The following is an 18,566-nucleotide window of genomic DNA, read 5'->3' as shown; positions in this document are numbered from 1 at the left end:
GTACCTCTACTTGAAATCACATTATAATAGGATTAAATGAAGCAACCATCAACTACAATGAAAAGCATTTCACGCCTGGTTTTGGGGATTTACAGCTGCTTTCATTGCAGTTTATCATTGTATATCCACTCCAATAAGAAAACTGTTTAGTTATCAGCAGAGCACATCTTTACATGACATTTTATGGCAGATTCATTCAAAATCACCTTATAATAGGATTTGTGGAATTTCAGGAGGGAACTGAGTTTTCTGGTGAGACACAGATTGGGGTCCAGTCCTAAATGGATGAAAAAGTGGCACATGTTCCATAATCAACTCAAAACATATTCAAATTACATTTCAAGGCACCTCTACTTGAAATGACAGTATAATAGGATTTAATGAAGCAACCATCAACTGCTTGTGTAAATTACAATGAAAAGCATTTTACGTTAGGTTTTCGGCATTTACAGTTTCCCCATTGCTGTTGATTATTGTATATTCACTCCAATGGGAAAACTGTTTAGTTATCAACAAGGCATATCTTAACATGACATTTTATGGTAGATTCATTCAAAATCACCTTATAATAGGATTTGTGGATTTTCAGGAGGGAACTGAGTTTTCTGGTCAAATACAGATTGGGGTCCAGTCCTAAATGGATGAAGAAGTGACACATGTTCCATAATCAACTCAAAACATATTCAAATAACATTTCAAGGTACCTCTACTTGAAATCACATTATAATAGGATTTAATGAAGCAACCATCAACTGCTTGTGTAAATTACAATGAAAAGCGTTTTACGCTAGGTTTTCAGCATTTACAGTTTTCAGCATTTACAGTTGCCCCATTGCTATTGATTATTGTATATTCACTCCAATGAGAAAACTGTTTAGTTATCAACAAAGCACATCTTAACATGACATTTTATGGTAGATTCATTCAAAATCACCTTATAATAGGATTTGTGGATTTTCAGGAGGGAACTGAGTTTTCTGGTCAAAAACAGATTGGGGTCCAGTCCTAAATGGATGAAAAAGTGACAGATGTTCCATAATCAACTCAAAACATATTCAAATTACATTTCCAGGTACCTCTACTTGAAATCACATTATAATAGGATTTACTGAAGCAACCATCAACTACAATGAAAAGCATTTTACGCTTGGTTTTCGGCATTTACAGCTGCTTTCATTGCTGTTTATCATTGTATATTCACTCCAATGAGAAAACTGTTTAGTTATCAGCAGAGCACATCTTCACATGACATTTTATGGTAGATTCATTCAAAATCACCTTATAATAGGATTTGTGGATTTTCAGGAGGGAACTGAGTTTTCTGGTCAGATACAGATCATGGTCCAGTCCTAAATGGATGAAAAAGTGACAGATGTTCCATAATCAACTCAAAACATATTCACATTACATTTCAAGGTACCTCTACTTGAAATCACATTATAATAGGATTTAATGAAGCAACCATCAACTGCTTGTGTAAATTACAATGAAAAGCATTTTACACTAGGTTTTCGGCATTTATAGCTGCCCGATTGCTCTTCATTATTGTATATTCACTCCAATGAGAAAACTGTTTAGTTACCAACAAAGCACATCTTTGCATGACATTTGATGGTAGATTCATTCATAATCACCTCATAATAGGATTTGTGGATTTTCAGGAGGCTATGACAGACACAGATTGGGGTCCAGTCCTAAATGGATGAAAAAGTGACAGATGTTCCATAATCAACTCAAAACATAATCAAATTACATTTCAAGGTACCTCTACTTGAAATCACATTATAATAGGATTTACTGAAGCAACCATCAACTACAATGAAAAGCATTTTACGCTTGGTTTTCGGCATTTACAGCTTATTTCATTGCTGTTTATCATTGTATATCCACTCCAATGAGAAAACTGTTTAGTTATCAGCAGAGCACATCTTCACATGACATTTTATGGTAGATTCATTCAAAATCACCTTATAATAGGATTTGTGGATTTTCAGGAGGGAACTGAGTTTTCTGGTCAAATACAGATTGGGGTCCAGTCCTAAATGGAAGAAAAAGTGACAGATGTTCCATAATCAACTCAAAACATATTCAAATTACATTTCAAGGTACCTCTACTTGAAATCACATTATAATAGGATTTACTGAAGCAACCATCAACTACAATGAAAAGCATTTTACGCCTGGTTTTGGGGATTTACAGCTGCTTTCATTGCAGTTTATCATTGTATATTCACTCCAATGAGAAAACTGTTATGTTATCAGCAGAGCACATCTTCACATGACATTTTATGGCAGATTCATTCAAAATCACCTTAAAAAAGGATTTGTGGATTTTCAGGAGGGAACTGAGTTTTCTGGTCAAATACAGATTGGGGTCCAGTCCTAAATGGATGAAAAAGTGACAGATGTTCCACAATCAACTCAAAACATATTCAAATTACATTTCCAGGTACCTCTACTTGAAATCACATTATAATAGGATTTAATGAAGCAACCATCAACTGCTTGTGTAAATTACAATGAAAAGCATTTTACACTAGGTTTTCGGCATTTAGAGCTGCCCGATTGCTGTTCGATATAGTATATTCACTCCAATGAGAAAACTGTTTAGTTATCAACAAAGCACATCTTTGCATGACATTTTATGGTAGATTCATTCATAATCACCTCATAATAGGATTTGTGGATTTTCAGGAGGCTATGACAGACACAGATTGGGGTCCAGTCCTAAATGGATGAAAAAGTGACAGATGTTCCATAATCAACTCAAAACATATTCAAATTACATTTCCAGGTACCTCTACTTGAAATCACATTATAATAGGATTTAATGAAGCAACCATCAACTGCTTGTGTAAATTACAATGAAAAGCATTTTACGCTAGGTTTTCAGCATTTACAGCTGCCCCATTGCTGTTGATTATTGTATATTCACTCCAATGAGAAAACTGTTTAGTTATCAACAAAGCACATCTTTACATGACATTTTATGGCAGATTCATTCAAAATCACCTTATAATAGGATTTGTGGATTTGCAGGAGGGAACTGAGTTTTCTGGTCGGATACAGATTGGGGTCCAGTCCTAAATGGATGAAAAAGTGACAGATGTTCCATAATCAACTCAAAACATATTCAAATTACATTTCAAGGTACCTCTACTTGAAATCACATTATAATAGGATTTAATGAAGCAACCATCAACTACAATGAAAAGCATTTTACGCTTGGTTTTTGGCATTTACAGATGCTTTCATTGCTGTTTATCATTGTATATTCACTCCAATGAGAAAACTGTTTAGTTATCAGCAGAGCACATCTTTGCATGACATTTTATGGTAGATTCATTAATAATCACCTCATAATAGGATTTTCCGGATTTTCAGGAGGCTATGACAGACACAGATTGGGGTCCAGTCCTAAATGGATGAAAAAGTGACAGATGTTCCATAATCAACTCAAAACATATTCAAATTATATTTCAAGGTACCTCTACTTGAAATCACATTATAATAGGATTTAATGAAGCAACCATCCACTGCTTGTGTAAATTACAATGAAAATCATTTTACGCTAGGTTTTCAGCATTTACAGCTGCCCTATTACTGTTGATTATTGTATATTCACTCCAATGAGAAAACTGTTTAGTTATCAACAAAGCACATCTTAACATGACATTTTATGGTAGATTCATTCAAAATCACCTTATAATAGGATTTGTGGATTTTCAGGAGGGAACTGAGTTTTCTGGTCAGATACAGATTGGGGTCCAGTCCTAAATGGATGAAAAAGTGACAGATGTTCCATAATCAACTCAAAACATATTCAAATTACATTTCCAGGTACCTCTACTTGAAATCACATTATAATAGGATTTAATGAAGCAACCATCAACTGCTTGTGTAAATTACAATGAAAAGCATTTTACACTAGGTTTTCGGCATTTACAGCTGCCCCATTGCTGTTCGATATAGTATATTCACTCCAATGAGAAAACTGTTTAGTTATCAACAAAGCACATCTTTGCATGACATTTTATGGTAGATTCATTCATAATCACCTCATAATAGGATTTGTGGATTTTCAGGAGGCTATGACAGACACAGATTGGGGTCCAGTCCTAAATGGATGAAAAAGTGACAGATGTTCCATAATCAACTCAAAACATATTCAAATTACATTTCCAGGTACCTCTACTTGAAATCACATTATAATAGGATTTAATGAAGCAACCATCAACTGCTTGTGTAAATTACAATGAAAAGCATTTTACGCTAGGTTTTCAGCATTTACAGCTGCCCCATTGCTGTTGATTATTGTATATTCACTCCAATGAGAAAACTGTTTAGTTATCAACAAAGCACATCTTTACATGACATTTTATGGCAGATTCATTCAAAATCACCTTATAATAGGATTTGTGGATTTGCAGGAGGGAACTGAGTTTTCTGGTCGGATACAGATTGGGGTCCAGTCCTAAATGGATGAAAAAGTGACAGATGTTCCATAATCAACTCAAAACATATTCAAATTACATTTCAAGGTACCTCTACTTGAAATCACATTATAATAGGATTTAATGAAGCAACCATCAACTACAATGAAAAGCATTTTACGCTTGGTTTTTGGCATTTACAGATGCTTTCATTGCTGTTTATCATTGTATATTCACTCCAATGAGAAAACTGTTTAGTTATCAGCAGAGCACATCTTTGCATGACATTTTATGGTAGATTCATTAATAATCACCTCATAATAGGATTTTCCGGATTTTCAGGAGGCTATGACAGACACAGATTGGGGTCCAGTCCTAAATGGATGAAAAAGTGACAGATGTTCCATAATCAACTCAAAACATATTCAAATTATATTTCAAGGTACCTCTACTTGAAATCACATTATAATAGGATTTAATGAAGCAACCATCCACTGCTTGTGTAAATTACAATGAAAATCATTTTACGCTAGGTTTTCAGCATTTACAGCTGCCCTATTACTGTTGATTATTGTATATTCACTCCAATGAGAAAACTGTTTAGTTATCAACAAAGCACATCTTAACATGACATTTTATGGTAGATTCATTCAAAATCACCTTATAATAGGATTTGTGGATTTTCAGGAGGGAACTGAGTTTTCTGGTCAGATACAGATTGGGGTCCAGTCCTAAATGGATGAAAAAGTGACAGATGTTCCATAATCAACTCAAAACATATTCAAATTACATTTCCAGGTACCTCTACTTGAAATCACATTATAATAGGATTTAATGAAGCAACCATCAACTGCTTGTGTAAATTACAATGAAAAGCATTTTACACTAGGTTTTCGGCATTTACAGCTGCCCCATTGCTGTTCATTATTGTATATTCACTCCAATGAGAAAACTGTTTAGTTATCAACAAAGCACATCTTTGCATGACATTTGATGGTAGATTCATTCATAATCACCTCAAAATAGGATTTGTGGATTTTCAGGAGGCTATGACAGACACAGATTGGGGTCCAGTCCTAAATGGATGAAAAAGTGACAGATGTTCCATAATCAACTCAAAACATATTCAAATTACATTTCAAGGTACCTCTACTTGAAATCACATTATAATAGGATTTACTGAAGCAACCATCAACTACAATGAAAAGCATTTTACGCTTGGTTTTCAGCATTTACAGCTGCCCCATTGCTGTTGATTATTGTATATTCACTCCAACGAGAAAACTGTTAAGATATCAACAAAGCACATATTAACATGACATTTTATGGTAGATTCATTCAAAATCACCTTATAATAGGATTTGTGGATTTTCAGAAGGGAACTGAGTTTTCTGGTCAAATACAGATTAAGGTCCAGTCCTAAATGGATGAAAAAGTGACAGATGTTCCATAATCAACTCAAAACATATTCAAATTACATTTCAAGGTACCTCTACTTGAAATCACATTATAATAGGATTGAATGAAGCAACCATCAACTGCTTGTGTAAATTACAATGAAAAACATTTTACGCTAGGTTTTCAGCATTTACAGCTGCCCCATTGCTGTTGATTATTGTATATTCACTCCAATGAGAAAACTGTTTAGTTATCAACAAAGCACATCTTTACATGACATTTTATGGCAGATTCATTCAAAATCACCTTATAATAGGATTTGTGGATTTTCAGGAGGGAACTGAGTTTTCTGGTCGGATACAGATTGGGGTCCAGTCCTAAATGGATGAAAAAGTGACAGATGTTCCATAATCAACTCAAAACATATTCAAATTACATTTCCAGGTACCTCTACTTGAAATCACATTATAATAGGATTTACTGAAGCAACCATCAACTACATTGAAAAGCATTTTACGCCTGGTTTTGGGGATTTACAGCTGCTTTCATTGCAGTTTATCATTGTATATTCACTCCAATGAGAAAACTGTTATGTTATCAGCAGAGCACATCTTCACATGACATTTTATGGCAGATTCATTCAAAATCACCTTATAAAAGGATTTGTGGATTTTCAGGAGGGAACTGAGTTTTCTGGTCAAATACAGATTGGGGTCCAGTCCTAAATGGATGAAAAAGTGACAGATGTTCCATAATCAACTCAAAACATATTCAAATTACATTTCCAGGTACCTCTACTTGAAATCACATTATAATAGGATTTAATGAAGCAACCATCAACTGCTTGTGTAAATTACAATGAAAAGCATTTTACACTAGGTTTTCGGCATTTAGAGCTGCCCGATTGCTGTTCGATATAGTATATTCACTCCAATGAGAAAACTGTTTAGTTATCAACAAAGCACATCTTTGCATGACATTTTATGGTAGATTCATTAATAATCACCTCATAATAGGATTTGTGGATTTTCAGGAGGCTATGACAGACACAGATTGGGGTCCAGTCCTAAATGGATGAAAAAGTGACACATGTTCCATAATCAACACAAAACATATTCAAATTACATTTCCAGGTACCTCTACTTGAAATCACATTATAATAGGATTTACTGAAGCAACCATCAACTACAATGAAAAGCATTTTACGCTTGGTTTTCAGCATTTACAGCTGCCCCATTGCTGTTGATTATTGTATATTCACTCCAACGAGAAAACTGTTAAGATATCAACAAAGTACATATTAACATGACATTTTATGGTAGATTCATTCAAAATCACCTTATAATAGGATTTGTGGATTTTCAGAAGGGAACTGAGTTTTCTGGTCAAATACAGATTAAGGTCCAGTCCTAAATGGATGAAAAAGTGACAGATGTTCCATAATCAACTCAAAACATATTCAAATTACATTTCAAGGTACCTCTACTTGAAATCACATTATAATAGGATTTAATGAAGCAACCTTCAACTGCTTGTGTAAATTACAATGAAAAACATTTTACGCTAGGTTTTCAGCATTTACAGCTGCCCCATTGCTGTTGATTATTGTATATTCACTCCAATGAGAAAACTGTTTAGTTATCAACAAAGCACATCTTTACATGACATTTTATGGCAGATTCATTCAAAATCACCTTATAATAGGATTTGTGGATTTTCAGGAGGGAACTGAGTTTTCTGGTCGGATACAGATTGGGGTCCAGTCCTAAATGGATGAAAAAGTGACAGATGTTCCATAATCAACTCAAAACATATTCAAATTACATTTCCAGGTACCTTTACTTGAAATCACATTATAATAGGATTTACTGAAGCAACCATCAACTACATTGAAAAGCATTTTACGCCTGGTTTTGGGGATTTACAGCTGCTTTCATTGCAGTTTATCATTGTATATTCACTCCAATGAGAAAACTGTTATGTTATCAGCAGAGCACATCTTCACATGACATTTTATGGCAGATTCATTCAAAATCACCTTATAAAAGGATTTGTGGATTTTCAGGAGGGAACTGAGTTTTCTGGTCAAATACAGATTGGGGTCCAGTCCTAAATGGATGAAAAAGTGACAGATGTTCCATAATCAACTCAAAACATATTCGAATTACATTTCCAGGTACCTCTACTTGAAATCACATTATAATAGGATTTAATGAAGCAACCATCAACTGCTTGTGTAAATTACAATGAAAAGCATTTTACACTAGGTTTTCGGCATTTAGAGCTGCCCGATTGCTGTTCGATATAGTATATTCACTCCAATGAGAAAACTGTTTAGTTATCAACAAAGCACATCTTTGCATGACATTTTATGGTAGATTCATTAATAATCACCTCATAATAGGATTTGTGGATTTTCAGGAGGCTATGACAGACACAGATTGGGGTCCAGTCCTAAATGGATGAAAAAGTGACACATGTTCCATAATCAACTCAAAACATATTCAAATTTCATTTCAAGGTACCTCTACTTGAAATGACATTATAATAGGATTTAATGAAGCAACCATCCACTGCTTGTGTAAATTACAATGAAAAGCATTTTACGCTAGGTTTTCAGCATTTACAGCTGCCCTATTACTGTTGATTATTGTATATTCACTCCAATGAGAAATCTGTTTAGTTATCAACAAAGCACATCTTAACATGACATTTTATGGTAGATTCATTCAAAATCACCTTATAATAGGATTTGTGGATTTTCAGGAGGGAACTGAGTTTTCTGGTCAGATACAGATTGGGGTCCAGTCCTAAATGGATGAAAAAGTGACAGATGTTCCATAATCAACTCAAAACATATTCAAATTACATTTCCAGGTACCTCTACTTGAAATCACATTATAATAGGATTTAATGAAGCAACCATCAACTGCTTGTGTAAATTACAATGAAAAGCATTTTACACTAGGTTTTCGGCATTTACAGCTGCCCCATTGCTGTTCATTATTGTATATTCACTCCAATGAGAAAACTGTTTAGTTATCAACAAAGCACATCTTTGCATGACATTTGATGGTAGATTCATTCATAATCACCTCAAAATAGGATTTGTGGATTTTCAGGAGGCTATGACAGACACAGATTGGGGTCCAGTCCTAAATGGATGAAAAAGTGACAGATGTTCCATAATCAACTCAAAACATATTCAAATTACATTTCAAGGTACCTCTACTTGAAATCACATTATAATAGGATTTACTGAAGCAACCATCAACTACAATGAAAAGCATTTTACGCTTGGTTTTCAGCATTTACAGCTGCCCCATTGCTGTTGATTATTGTATATTCACTCCAACGAGAAAACTGTTAAGATATCAACAAAGCACATATTAACATGACATTTTATGGTAGATTCATTCAAAATCACCTTATAATAGGATTTGTGGATTTTCAGAAGGGAACTGAGTTTTCTGGTCAAATACAGATTAAGGTCCAGTCCTAAATGGATGAAAAAGTGACAGATGTTCCATAATCAACTCAAAACATATTCAAATTACATTTCAAGGTACCTCTACTTGAAATCACATTATAATAGGATTAAATGAAGCAACCATCAACTACAATGAAAAGCATTTCACGCCTGGTTTTGGGGATTTACAGCTGCTTTCATTGCAAGTTATCATTGTATATCCACTCCAATAAGAAAACTGTTTAGTTATCAGCAGAGCACATCTTCACATGACATTTTATGGCAGATTCATTCAAAATCACCTTATAATAGGATTTGTGGATTTTCAGGAGGGAACTGAGTTTTCTGGTGAGATACAGATTGGGGTCCAGTCCTAAATGGATGAAAAAGTGGCACATGTTCCATAATCAACTCAAAACATATTCAAATTACATTTCAAGGTACCTCTACTTGAAATGACATTATAATAGCATTTAATGAAGCAACCATCAACTGCTTGTGTAAATTACAATGAAAAGCATTTTACGTTAGGTTTTCGGCATTTACAGTTTCCCCATTGCTGTTGATTATTGTATATTCACTCCAATGGGAAAACTGTTTAGTTATCAACAAGGCATATCTTAACATGACATTTTATGGTAGATTCATTCAAAATCACCTTATAATAGGATTTGTGGATTTTCAGGAGGGAAATGAGTTTTCTGGTCAAATACAGATTGGGGTCCAGTCCTAAATGGATGAAGAAGTGACACATGTTCCATAATCAACTCAAAACATATTCAAATAACATTTCAAGGTACCTCTACTTGAAATCACATTATAATAGGATTTAATGAAGCAACCATCAACTGCTTGTGTAAATTACAATGAAAAGCGTTTTACGCTAGGTTTTCAGCATTTACAGTTTTCAGCATTTACAGGTGCCCCATTGCTATTGATTATTGTATATTCACTCCAATGAGAAAACTGTTTAGTTATCAACAAAGCACATCTTAACATGACATTTTATGGTAGATTCATTCAAAATCACCTTATAATAGGATTTGTGGATTTTCAGGAGGGAACTGAGTTTTCTGGTCAAAAACAGATTGGGGTCCAGTCCTAAATGGATGAAAAAGTGACAGATGTTCCATAATCAACTCAAAACATATTCAAATTACATTTCCAGGTACCTTTACTTGAAATCACATTATAATAGGATTTACTGAAGCAACCATCAACTACATTGAAAAGCATTTTACGCCTGGTTTTGGGGATTTACAGCTGCTTTCATTGCAGTTTATCATTGTATATTCACTCCAATGAGAAAACTGTTATGTTATCAGCAGAGCACATCTTCACATGACATTTTATGGCAGATTCATTCAAAATCACCTTATAAAAGGATTTGTGGATTTTCAGGAGGGAACTGAGTTTTCTGGTCAAATACAGATTGGGGTCCAGTCCTAAATGGATGAAAAAGTGACAGATGTTCCATAATCAACTCAAAACATATTCAAATTACATTTCCAGGTACCTCTACTTGAAATCACATTATAATAGGATTTAATGAAGCAACCATCAACTGCTTGTGTAAATTACAATGAAAAGCATTTTACACTAGGTTTTCGGCATTTAGAGCTGCCCGATTGCTGTTCGATATAGTATATTCACTCCAATGAGAAAACTGTTTAGTTATCAACAAAGCACATCTTTGCATGACATTTTATGGTAGATTCATTAATAATCACCTCATAATAGGATTTGTGGATTTTCAGGAGGCTATGACAGACACAGATTGGGGTCCAGTCCTAAATGGATGAAAAAGTGACACATGTTCCATAATCAACTCAAAACATATTCAAATTTCATTTCAAGGTACCTCTACTTGAAATGACATTATAATAGGATTTAATGAAGCAACCATCCACTGCTTGTGTAAATTACAATGAAAAGCATTTTACGCTAGGTTTTCAGCATTTACAGCTGCCCTATTACTGTTGATTATTGTATATTCACTCCAATGAGAAATCTGTTTAGTTATCAACAAAGCACATCTTAACATGACATTTTATGGTAGATTCATTCAAAATCACCTTATAATAGGATTTGTGGATTTTCAGGAGGGAACTGAGTTTTCTGGTCAGATACAGATTGGGGTCCAGTCCTAAATGGATGAAAAAGTGACAGATGTTCCATAATCAACTCAAAACATATTCAAATTACATTTCCAGGTACCTCTACTTGAAATCACATTATAATAGGATTTAATGAAGCAACCATCAACTGCTTGTGTAAATTACAATGAAAAGCATTTTACACTAGGTTTTCGGCATTTACAGCTGCCCCATTGCTGTTCATTATTGTATATTCACTCCAATGAGAAAACTGTTTAGTTATCAACAAAGCACATCTTTGCATGACATTTGATGGTAGATTCATTCATAATCACCTCAAAATAGGATTTGTGGATTTTCAGGAGGCTATGACAGACACAGATTGGGGTCCAGTCCTAAATGGATGAAAAAGTGACAGATGTTCCATAATCAACTCAAAACATATTCAAATTACATTTCAAGGTACCTCTACTTGAAATCACATTATAATAGGATTTACTGAAGCAACCATCAACTACAATGAAAAGCATTTTACGCTTGGTTTTCAGCATTTACAGCTGCCCCATTGCTGTTGATTATTGTATATTCACTCCAACGAGAAAACTGTTAAGATATCAACAAAGCACATATTAACATGACATTTTATGGTAGATTCATTCAAAATCACCTTATAATAGGATTTGTGGATTTTCAGAAGGGAACTGAGTTTTCTGGTCAAATACAGATTAAGGTCCAGTCCTAAATGGATGAAAAAGTGACAGATGTTCCATAATCAACTCAAAACATATTCAAATTACATTTCAAGGTACCTCTACTTGAAATCACATTATAATAGGATTAAATGAAGCAACCATCAACTACAATGAAAAGCATTTCACGCCTGGTTTTGGGGATTTACAGCTGCTTTCATTGCAGTTTATCATTGTATATCCACTCCAATAAGAAAACTGTTTAGTTATCAGCAGAGCACATCTTCACATGACATTTTATGGCAGATTCATTCAAAATCACCTTATAATAGGATTTGTGGATTTTCAGGAGGGAACTGAGTTTTCTGGTGAGATACAGATTGGGGTCCAGTCCTAAATGGATGAAAAAGTGGCACATGTTCCATAATCAACTCAAAACATATTCAAATTACATTTCAAGGTACCTCTACTTGAAATGACATTATAATAGCATTTAATGAAGCAACCATCAACTGCTTGTGTAAATTACAATGAAAAGCATTTTACGTTAGGTTTTCGGCATTTACAGTTTCCCCATTGCTGTTGATTATTGTATATTCACTCCAATGGGAAAACTGTTAAGTTATCAACAAGGCATATCTTAACATGACATTTTATGGTAGATTCATTCAAAATCACCTTATAATAGGATTTGTGGATTTTCAGGAGGGAAATGAGTTTTCTGGTCAAATACAGATTGGGGTCCAGTCCTAAATGGATGAAGAAGTGACACATGTTCCATAATCAACTCAAAACATATTCAAATAACATTTCAAGGTACCTCTACTTGAAATCACATTATAATAGGATTTAATGAAGCAACCATCAACTGCTTGTGTAAATTACAATGAAAAGCGTTTTACGCTAGGTTTTCAGCATTTACAGTTTTCAGCATTTACAGGTGCCCCATTGCTATTGATTATTGTATATTCACTCCAATGAGAAAACTGTTTAGTTATCAACAAAGCACATCTTAACATGACATTTTATGGTAGATTCATTCAAAATCACCTTATAATAGGATTTGTGGATTTTCAGGAGGGAACTGAGTTTTCTGGTCAAAAACAGATTGGGGTCCAGTCCTAAATGGATGAAAAAGTGACAGATGTTCCATAATCAACTCAAAACATATTCAAATTACATTTCAAGGTACCTCTACTTGAAATCACATTATAATAGGATTTACTGAAGCAACCATCAACTACAATGAAATGCATTTTACGCTTGGTTTTCGGCATTTACAGCTGCTTTCATTGCTGTTTATCATTGTATATTCACTCCAATGAGAAAACTGTTTAGTTATCAGCAGAGCACATCTTCACATGACATTTTATGGTAGATTCATTCAAAATCACCTTATAATAGGATTTGTGGATTTTCAGGAGGGAACTGAGTTTTCTGGTCAGATACAGATTGGGGTCCAGTCCTAAATGGATGAAAAAGTGACAGATGTTCCATAATCAACTCAAAACATAGTCACATTACATTTCAAGGTACCTCTACTTGAAATCACATTATAATAGGATTTAATGAAGCAACCATCAACTGCTTGTGTAAATTACAATGAAAAGCATTTTACACTAGGTTTTCGGCATTTATAGCTGCCCGATTGCTGTTCATTATTGTATATTCACTCCAATGAGAAAACTGTTTAGTTATCAACAAAGCACATCTTTGCATGACATTTGATGGTAGATTCATTCATAATCACCTCATAATAGGATTTGTGGATTTTCAGGAGGCTATGACAGACACAGATTGGGGTCCAGTCCTAAATGGATGAAAAAGTGACAGATGTTCCATAATCAACTCAAAACATATTCAAATTACATTTCAAGGTACCTCTACTTGAAATCACATTATAATAGGATTTACTGAAGCAACCATCAACTACAATGAAAAGCATTTTACGCTTGGTTTTCGGCATTTACAGCTTATTTCATTGCTGTTTATCATTGTATATCCACTCCAATGAGAAAACTGTTTAGTTATCAGCAGAGCACATCTTCACATGACATTTTATGGTAGATTCATTCAAAATCACCTTATAATAGGATTTGTGGATTTTCAGGAGGGAACTGAGTTTTCTGGTCAAATACAGATTGGGGTCCAGTCCTAAATGGATGAAAAAGTGACAGATGTTCCATAATCAACTCAAAACATATTCAAATTACATTTCAAGGTACCTCTACTTGAAATCACATTATAATAGGATTTACTGAAGCAACCATCAACTACAATGAAAAGCATTTTACGCCTGGTTTTGGGGATTTACAGCTGCTTTCATCGCAGTTTATCATTGTATATTCACTCCAATGAGAAAACTGTTTAGTTATCAGCAGAGCACATCTTCACATGACATTTTATGGCAGATTCATTCAAAATCACCTTATAAAAGGATTTGTGGATTTTCAGGAGGGAACTGAGTTTTCTGGTCAAATACAGATTGGGGTCCAGTCCTAAATGGATGAAAAAGTGACAGATGTTCCATAATCAACTCAAAACATATTCAAATTACATTTCCAGGTACCTCTACTTGAAATCACATTATAATAGGATTTAATGAAGCAACCATCAACTGCTTCTGTAAATTACAATGAAAAGCATTTTACACTAGGTTTTCGGCATTTAGAGCTGCCCGATTGCTGTTCGATATAGTATATTCACTCCAATGAGAAAACTGTTTAGTTATCAACAAAGCACATCTTTGCATGACATTTTATGGTAGATTCATTCATAATCACCTCATAATAGGATTTGTGGATTTTCAGGAGGCTATGACAGACACAGATTGGGGTCCAGTCCTAAATGGATGAAAAAGTGACAGATGTTCCATAATCAACTCAAAACATATTCAAATTACATTTCAAGGTACCTCTACTTGAAATCACATTATAATAGGATTTAATGAAGCAACCATCAACTACAATGAAAAGCATTTTACGCTTGGTTTTTGGCATTTACAGATGCTTTCATTGCTGTTTATCATTGTATATTCACTCCAATGAGAAAACTGTTTAGTTATCAGCAGAGCACATCTTTGCATGACATTTTATGGTAGATTCATTAATAATCACCTCATAATAGGATTTGTGGATTTTCAGGAGGCTATGACAGACACAGATTGGGGTCCAGTCCTAAATGGATGAAAAAGTGACAGATGTTCCATAATCAACTCAAAACATATTCAAATTACATTTCAAGGTACCTCTACTTGAAATCACATTATAATAGGATTTAATGAAGCAACCATCCACTGCTTGTGTAAATTACAATGAAAAGCATTTTACGCTAGGTTTTCAGCATTTACAGCTGCCCCATTGCTGTTGATTATTGTATATTCACTCCAATGAGAAAACTGTTTAGTTATCAACAAAGCACATCTTTACATGACATTTTATGGCAGATTCATTCAAAATCACCTTATAATAGGATTTGTGGATTTGCAGGAGGGAACTGAGTTTTCTGGTCGGATACAGATTGGGGTCCAGTCCTAAATGGATGAAAAAGTGACAGATGTTCCATAATCAACTCAAAACATATTCAAATTACATTTCAAGGTACCTCTACTTGAAATCACATTATAATAGGATTTAATGAAGCAACCATCAACTACAATGAAAAGCATTTTACGCTTGGTTTTTGGCATTTACAGATGCTTTCATTGCTGTTTATCATTGTATATTCACTCCAATGAGAAAACTGTTTAGTTATCAGCAGAGCACATCTTTGCATGACATTTTATGGTAGATTCATTAATAATCACCTCATAATAGGATTTTCCGGATTTTCAGGAGGCTATGACAGACACAGATTGGGGTCCAGTCCTAAATGGATGAAAAAGTGACAGATGTTCCATAATCAACTCAAAACATATTCAAATTATATTTCAAGGTACCTCTACTTGAAATCACATTATAATAGGATTTAATGAAGCAACCATCCACTGCTTGTGTAAATTACAATGAAAATCATTTTACGCTAGGTTTTCAGCATTTACAGCTGCCCTATTACTGTTGATTATTGTATATTCACTCCAATGAGAAAACTGTTTAGTTATCAACAAAGCACATCTTAACATGACATTTTATGGTAGATTCATTCAAAATCACCTTATAATAGGATTTGTGGATTTTCAGGAGGGAACTGAGTTTTCTGGTCAGATACAGATTGGGGTCCAGTCCTAAATGGATGAAAAAGTGACAGATGTTCCATAATCAACTCAAAACATATTCAAATTACATTTCCAGGTACCTCTACTTGAAATCACATTATAATAGGATTTAATGAAGCAACCATCAACTGCTTGTGTAAATTACAATGAAAAGCATTTTACACTAGGTTTTCGGCATTTACAGCTGCCCCATTGCTGTTCATTATTGTATATTCACTCCAATGAGAAAACTGTTTAGTTATCAACAAAGCACATCTTTGCATGACATTTGATGGTAGATTCATTCATAATCACCTCAAAATAGGATTTGTGGATTTTCAGGAGGCTATGACAGACACAGATTGGGGTCCAGTCCTAAATGGATGAAAAAGTGACAGATGTTCCATAATCAACTCAAAACATATTCAAATTACATTTCAAGGTACCTCTACTTGAAATCACATTATAATAGGATTTACTGAAGCAACCATCAACTACAATGAAAAGCATTTTACGCTTGGTTTTCAGCATTTACAGCTGCCCCATTGCTGTTGATTATTGTATATTCACTCCAACGAGAAAACTGTTAAGATATCAACAAAGCACATATTAACATGACATTTTATGGTAGATTCATTCAAAATCACCTTATAATAGGATTTGTGGATTTTCAGAAGGGAACTGAGTTTTCTGGTCAAATACAGATTAAGGTCCAGTCCTAAATGGATGAAAAAGTGACAGATGTTCCATAATCAACTCAAAACATATTCAAATTACATTTCAAGGTACCTCTACTTGAAATCACATTATAATAGGATTTAATGAAGCAACCTTCAACTGCTTGTGTAAATTACAATGAAAAACATTTTACGCTAGGTTTTCAGCATTTACAGCTGCCCCATTGCTGTTGATTATTGTATATTCACTCCAATGAGAAAACTGTTTAGTTATCAACAAAGCACATCTTTACATGACATTTTATGGCAGATTCATTCAAAATCACCTTATAATAGGATTTGTGGATTTTCAGGAGGGAACTGAGTTTTCTGGTCGGATACAGATTGGGGTCCAGTCCTAAATGGATGAAAAAGTGACAGATGTTCCATAATCAACTCAAAACATATTCAAATTACATTTCCAGGTACCTCTACTTGAAATCACATTATAATAGGATTTACTGAAGCAACCATCAACTACATTGAAAAGCATTTTACGCCTGGTTTTGGGGATTTACAGCTGCTTTCATTGCAGTTTATCATTGTATATTCACTCCAATGAGAAAACTGTTATGTTATCAGCAGAGCACATCTTCACATGACATTTTATGGCAGATTCATTCAAAATCACCTTATAAAAGGATTTGTGGATTTTCAGGAGGGAACTGAGTTTTCTGGTCAAATACAGATTGGGGTCCAGTCCTAAATGGATGAAAAAGTGACAGATGTTCCATAATCAACTCAAAACATATTCAAATTACATTTCCAGGTACCTCTACTTGAAATCACATTATAATAGGATTTAATGAAGCAACCATCAACTGCTTGTGTAAATTACAATGAAAAGCATTTTACACTAGGTTTTCGGCATTTAGAGCTGCCCGATTGCTGTTCGATATAGTATATTCACTCCAATGAGAAAACTGTTTAGTTATCAACAAAGCACATCTTTGCATGACATTTTATGGTAGATTCATTAATAATCACCTCATAATAGGATTTGTGGATTTTCAGGAGGCTATGACAGACACAGATTGGGGTCCAGTCCTAAATGGATGAAAAAGTGACACATGTTCCATAATCAACTCAAAACATATTCAAATTTCATTTCAAGGTACCTCTACTTGAAATGACATTATAATAGGATTTAATGAAGCAACCATCCACTGCTTGTGTAAATTACAATGAAAAGCATTTTACGCTAGGTTTTCAGCATTTACAGCTGCCCTATTACTGTTGATTATTGTATATTCACTCCAATGAGAAATCTGTTTAGTTATCAACAAAGCACATCTTAACATGACATTTTATGGTAGATTCATTCAAAATCACCTTATAATAGGATTTGTGGATTTTCAGGAGGGAACTGAGTTTTCTGGTCAGATACAGATTGGGGTCCAGTCCTAAATGGATGAAAAAGTGACAGATGTTCCATAATCAACTCAAAACATATTCAAATTACATTTCCAGGTACCTCTACTTGAAATCACATTATAATAGGATTTAATGAAGCAACCATCAACTGCTTGTGTAAATTACAATGAAAAGCATTTTACACTAGGTTTTCGGCATT

This window comes from Genypterus blacodes, unplaced genomic scaffold (genome assembly GCF_046128005.1).
Source record: "Genypterus blacodes isolate CSIRO-AG114 ecotype Tasmania unplaced genomic scaffold, CSIRO-AGI_Gbla_v1 ptg000185l_1, whole genome shotgun sequence".
Classification (NCBI taxonomy): Eukaryota; Metazoa; Chordata; class Actinopteri; order Ophidiiformes; family Ophidiidae; genus Genypterus; species Genypterus blacodes.
This window is presented reverse-complemented; position numbering follows the sequence as displayed.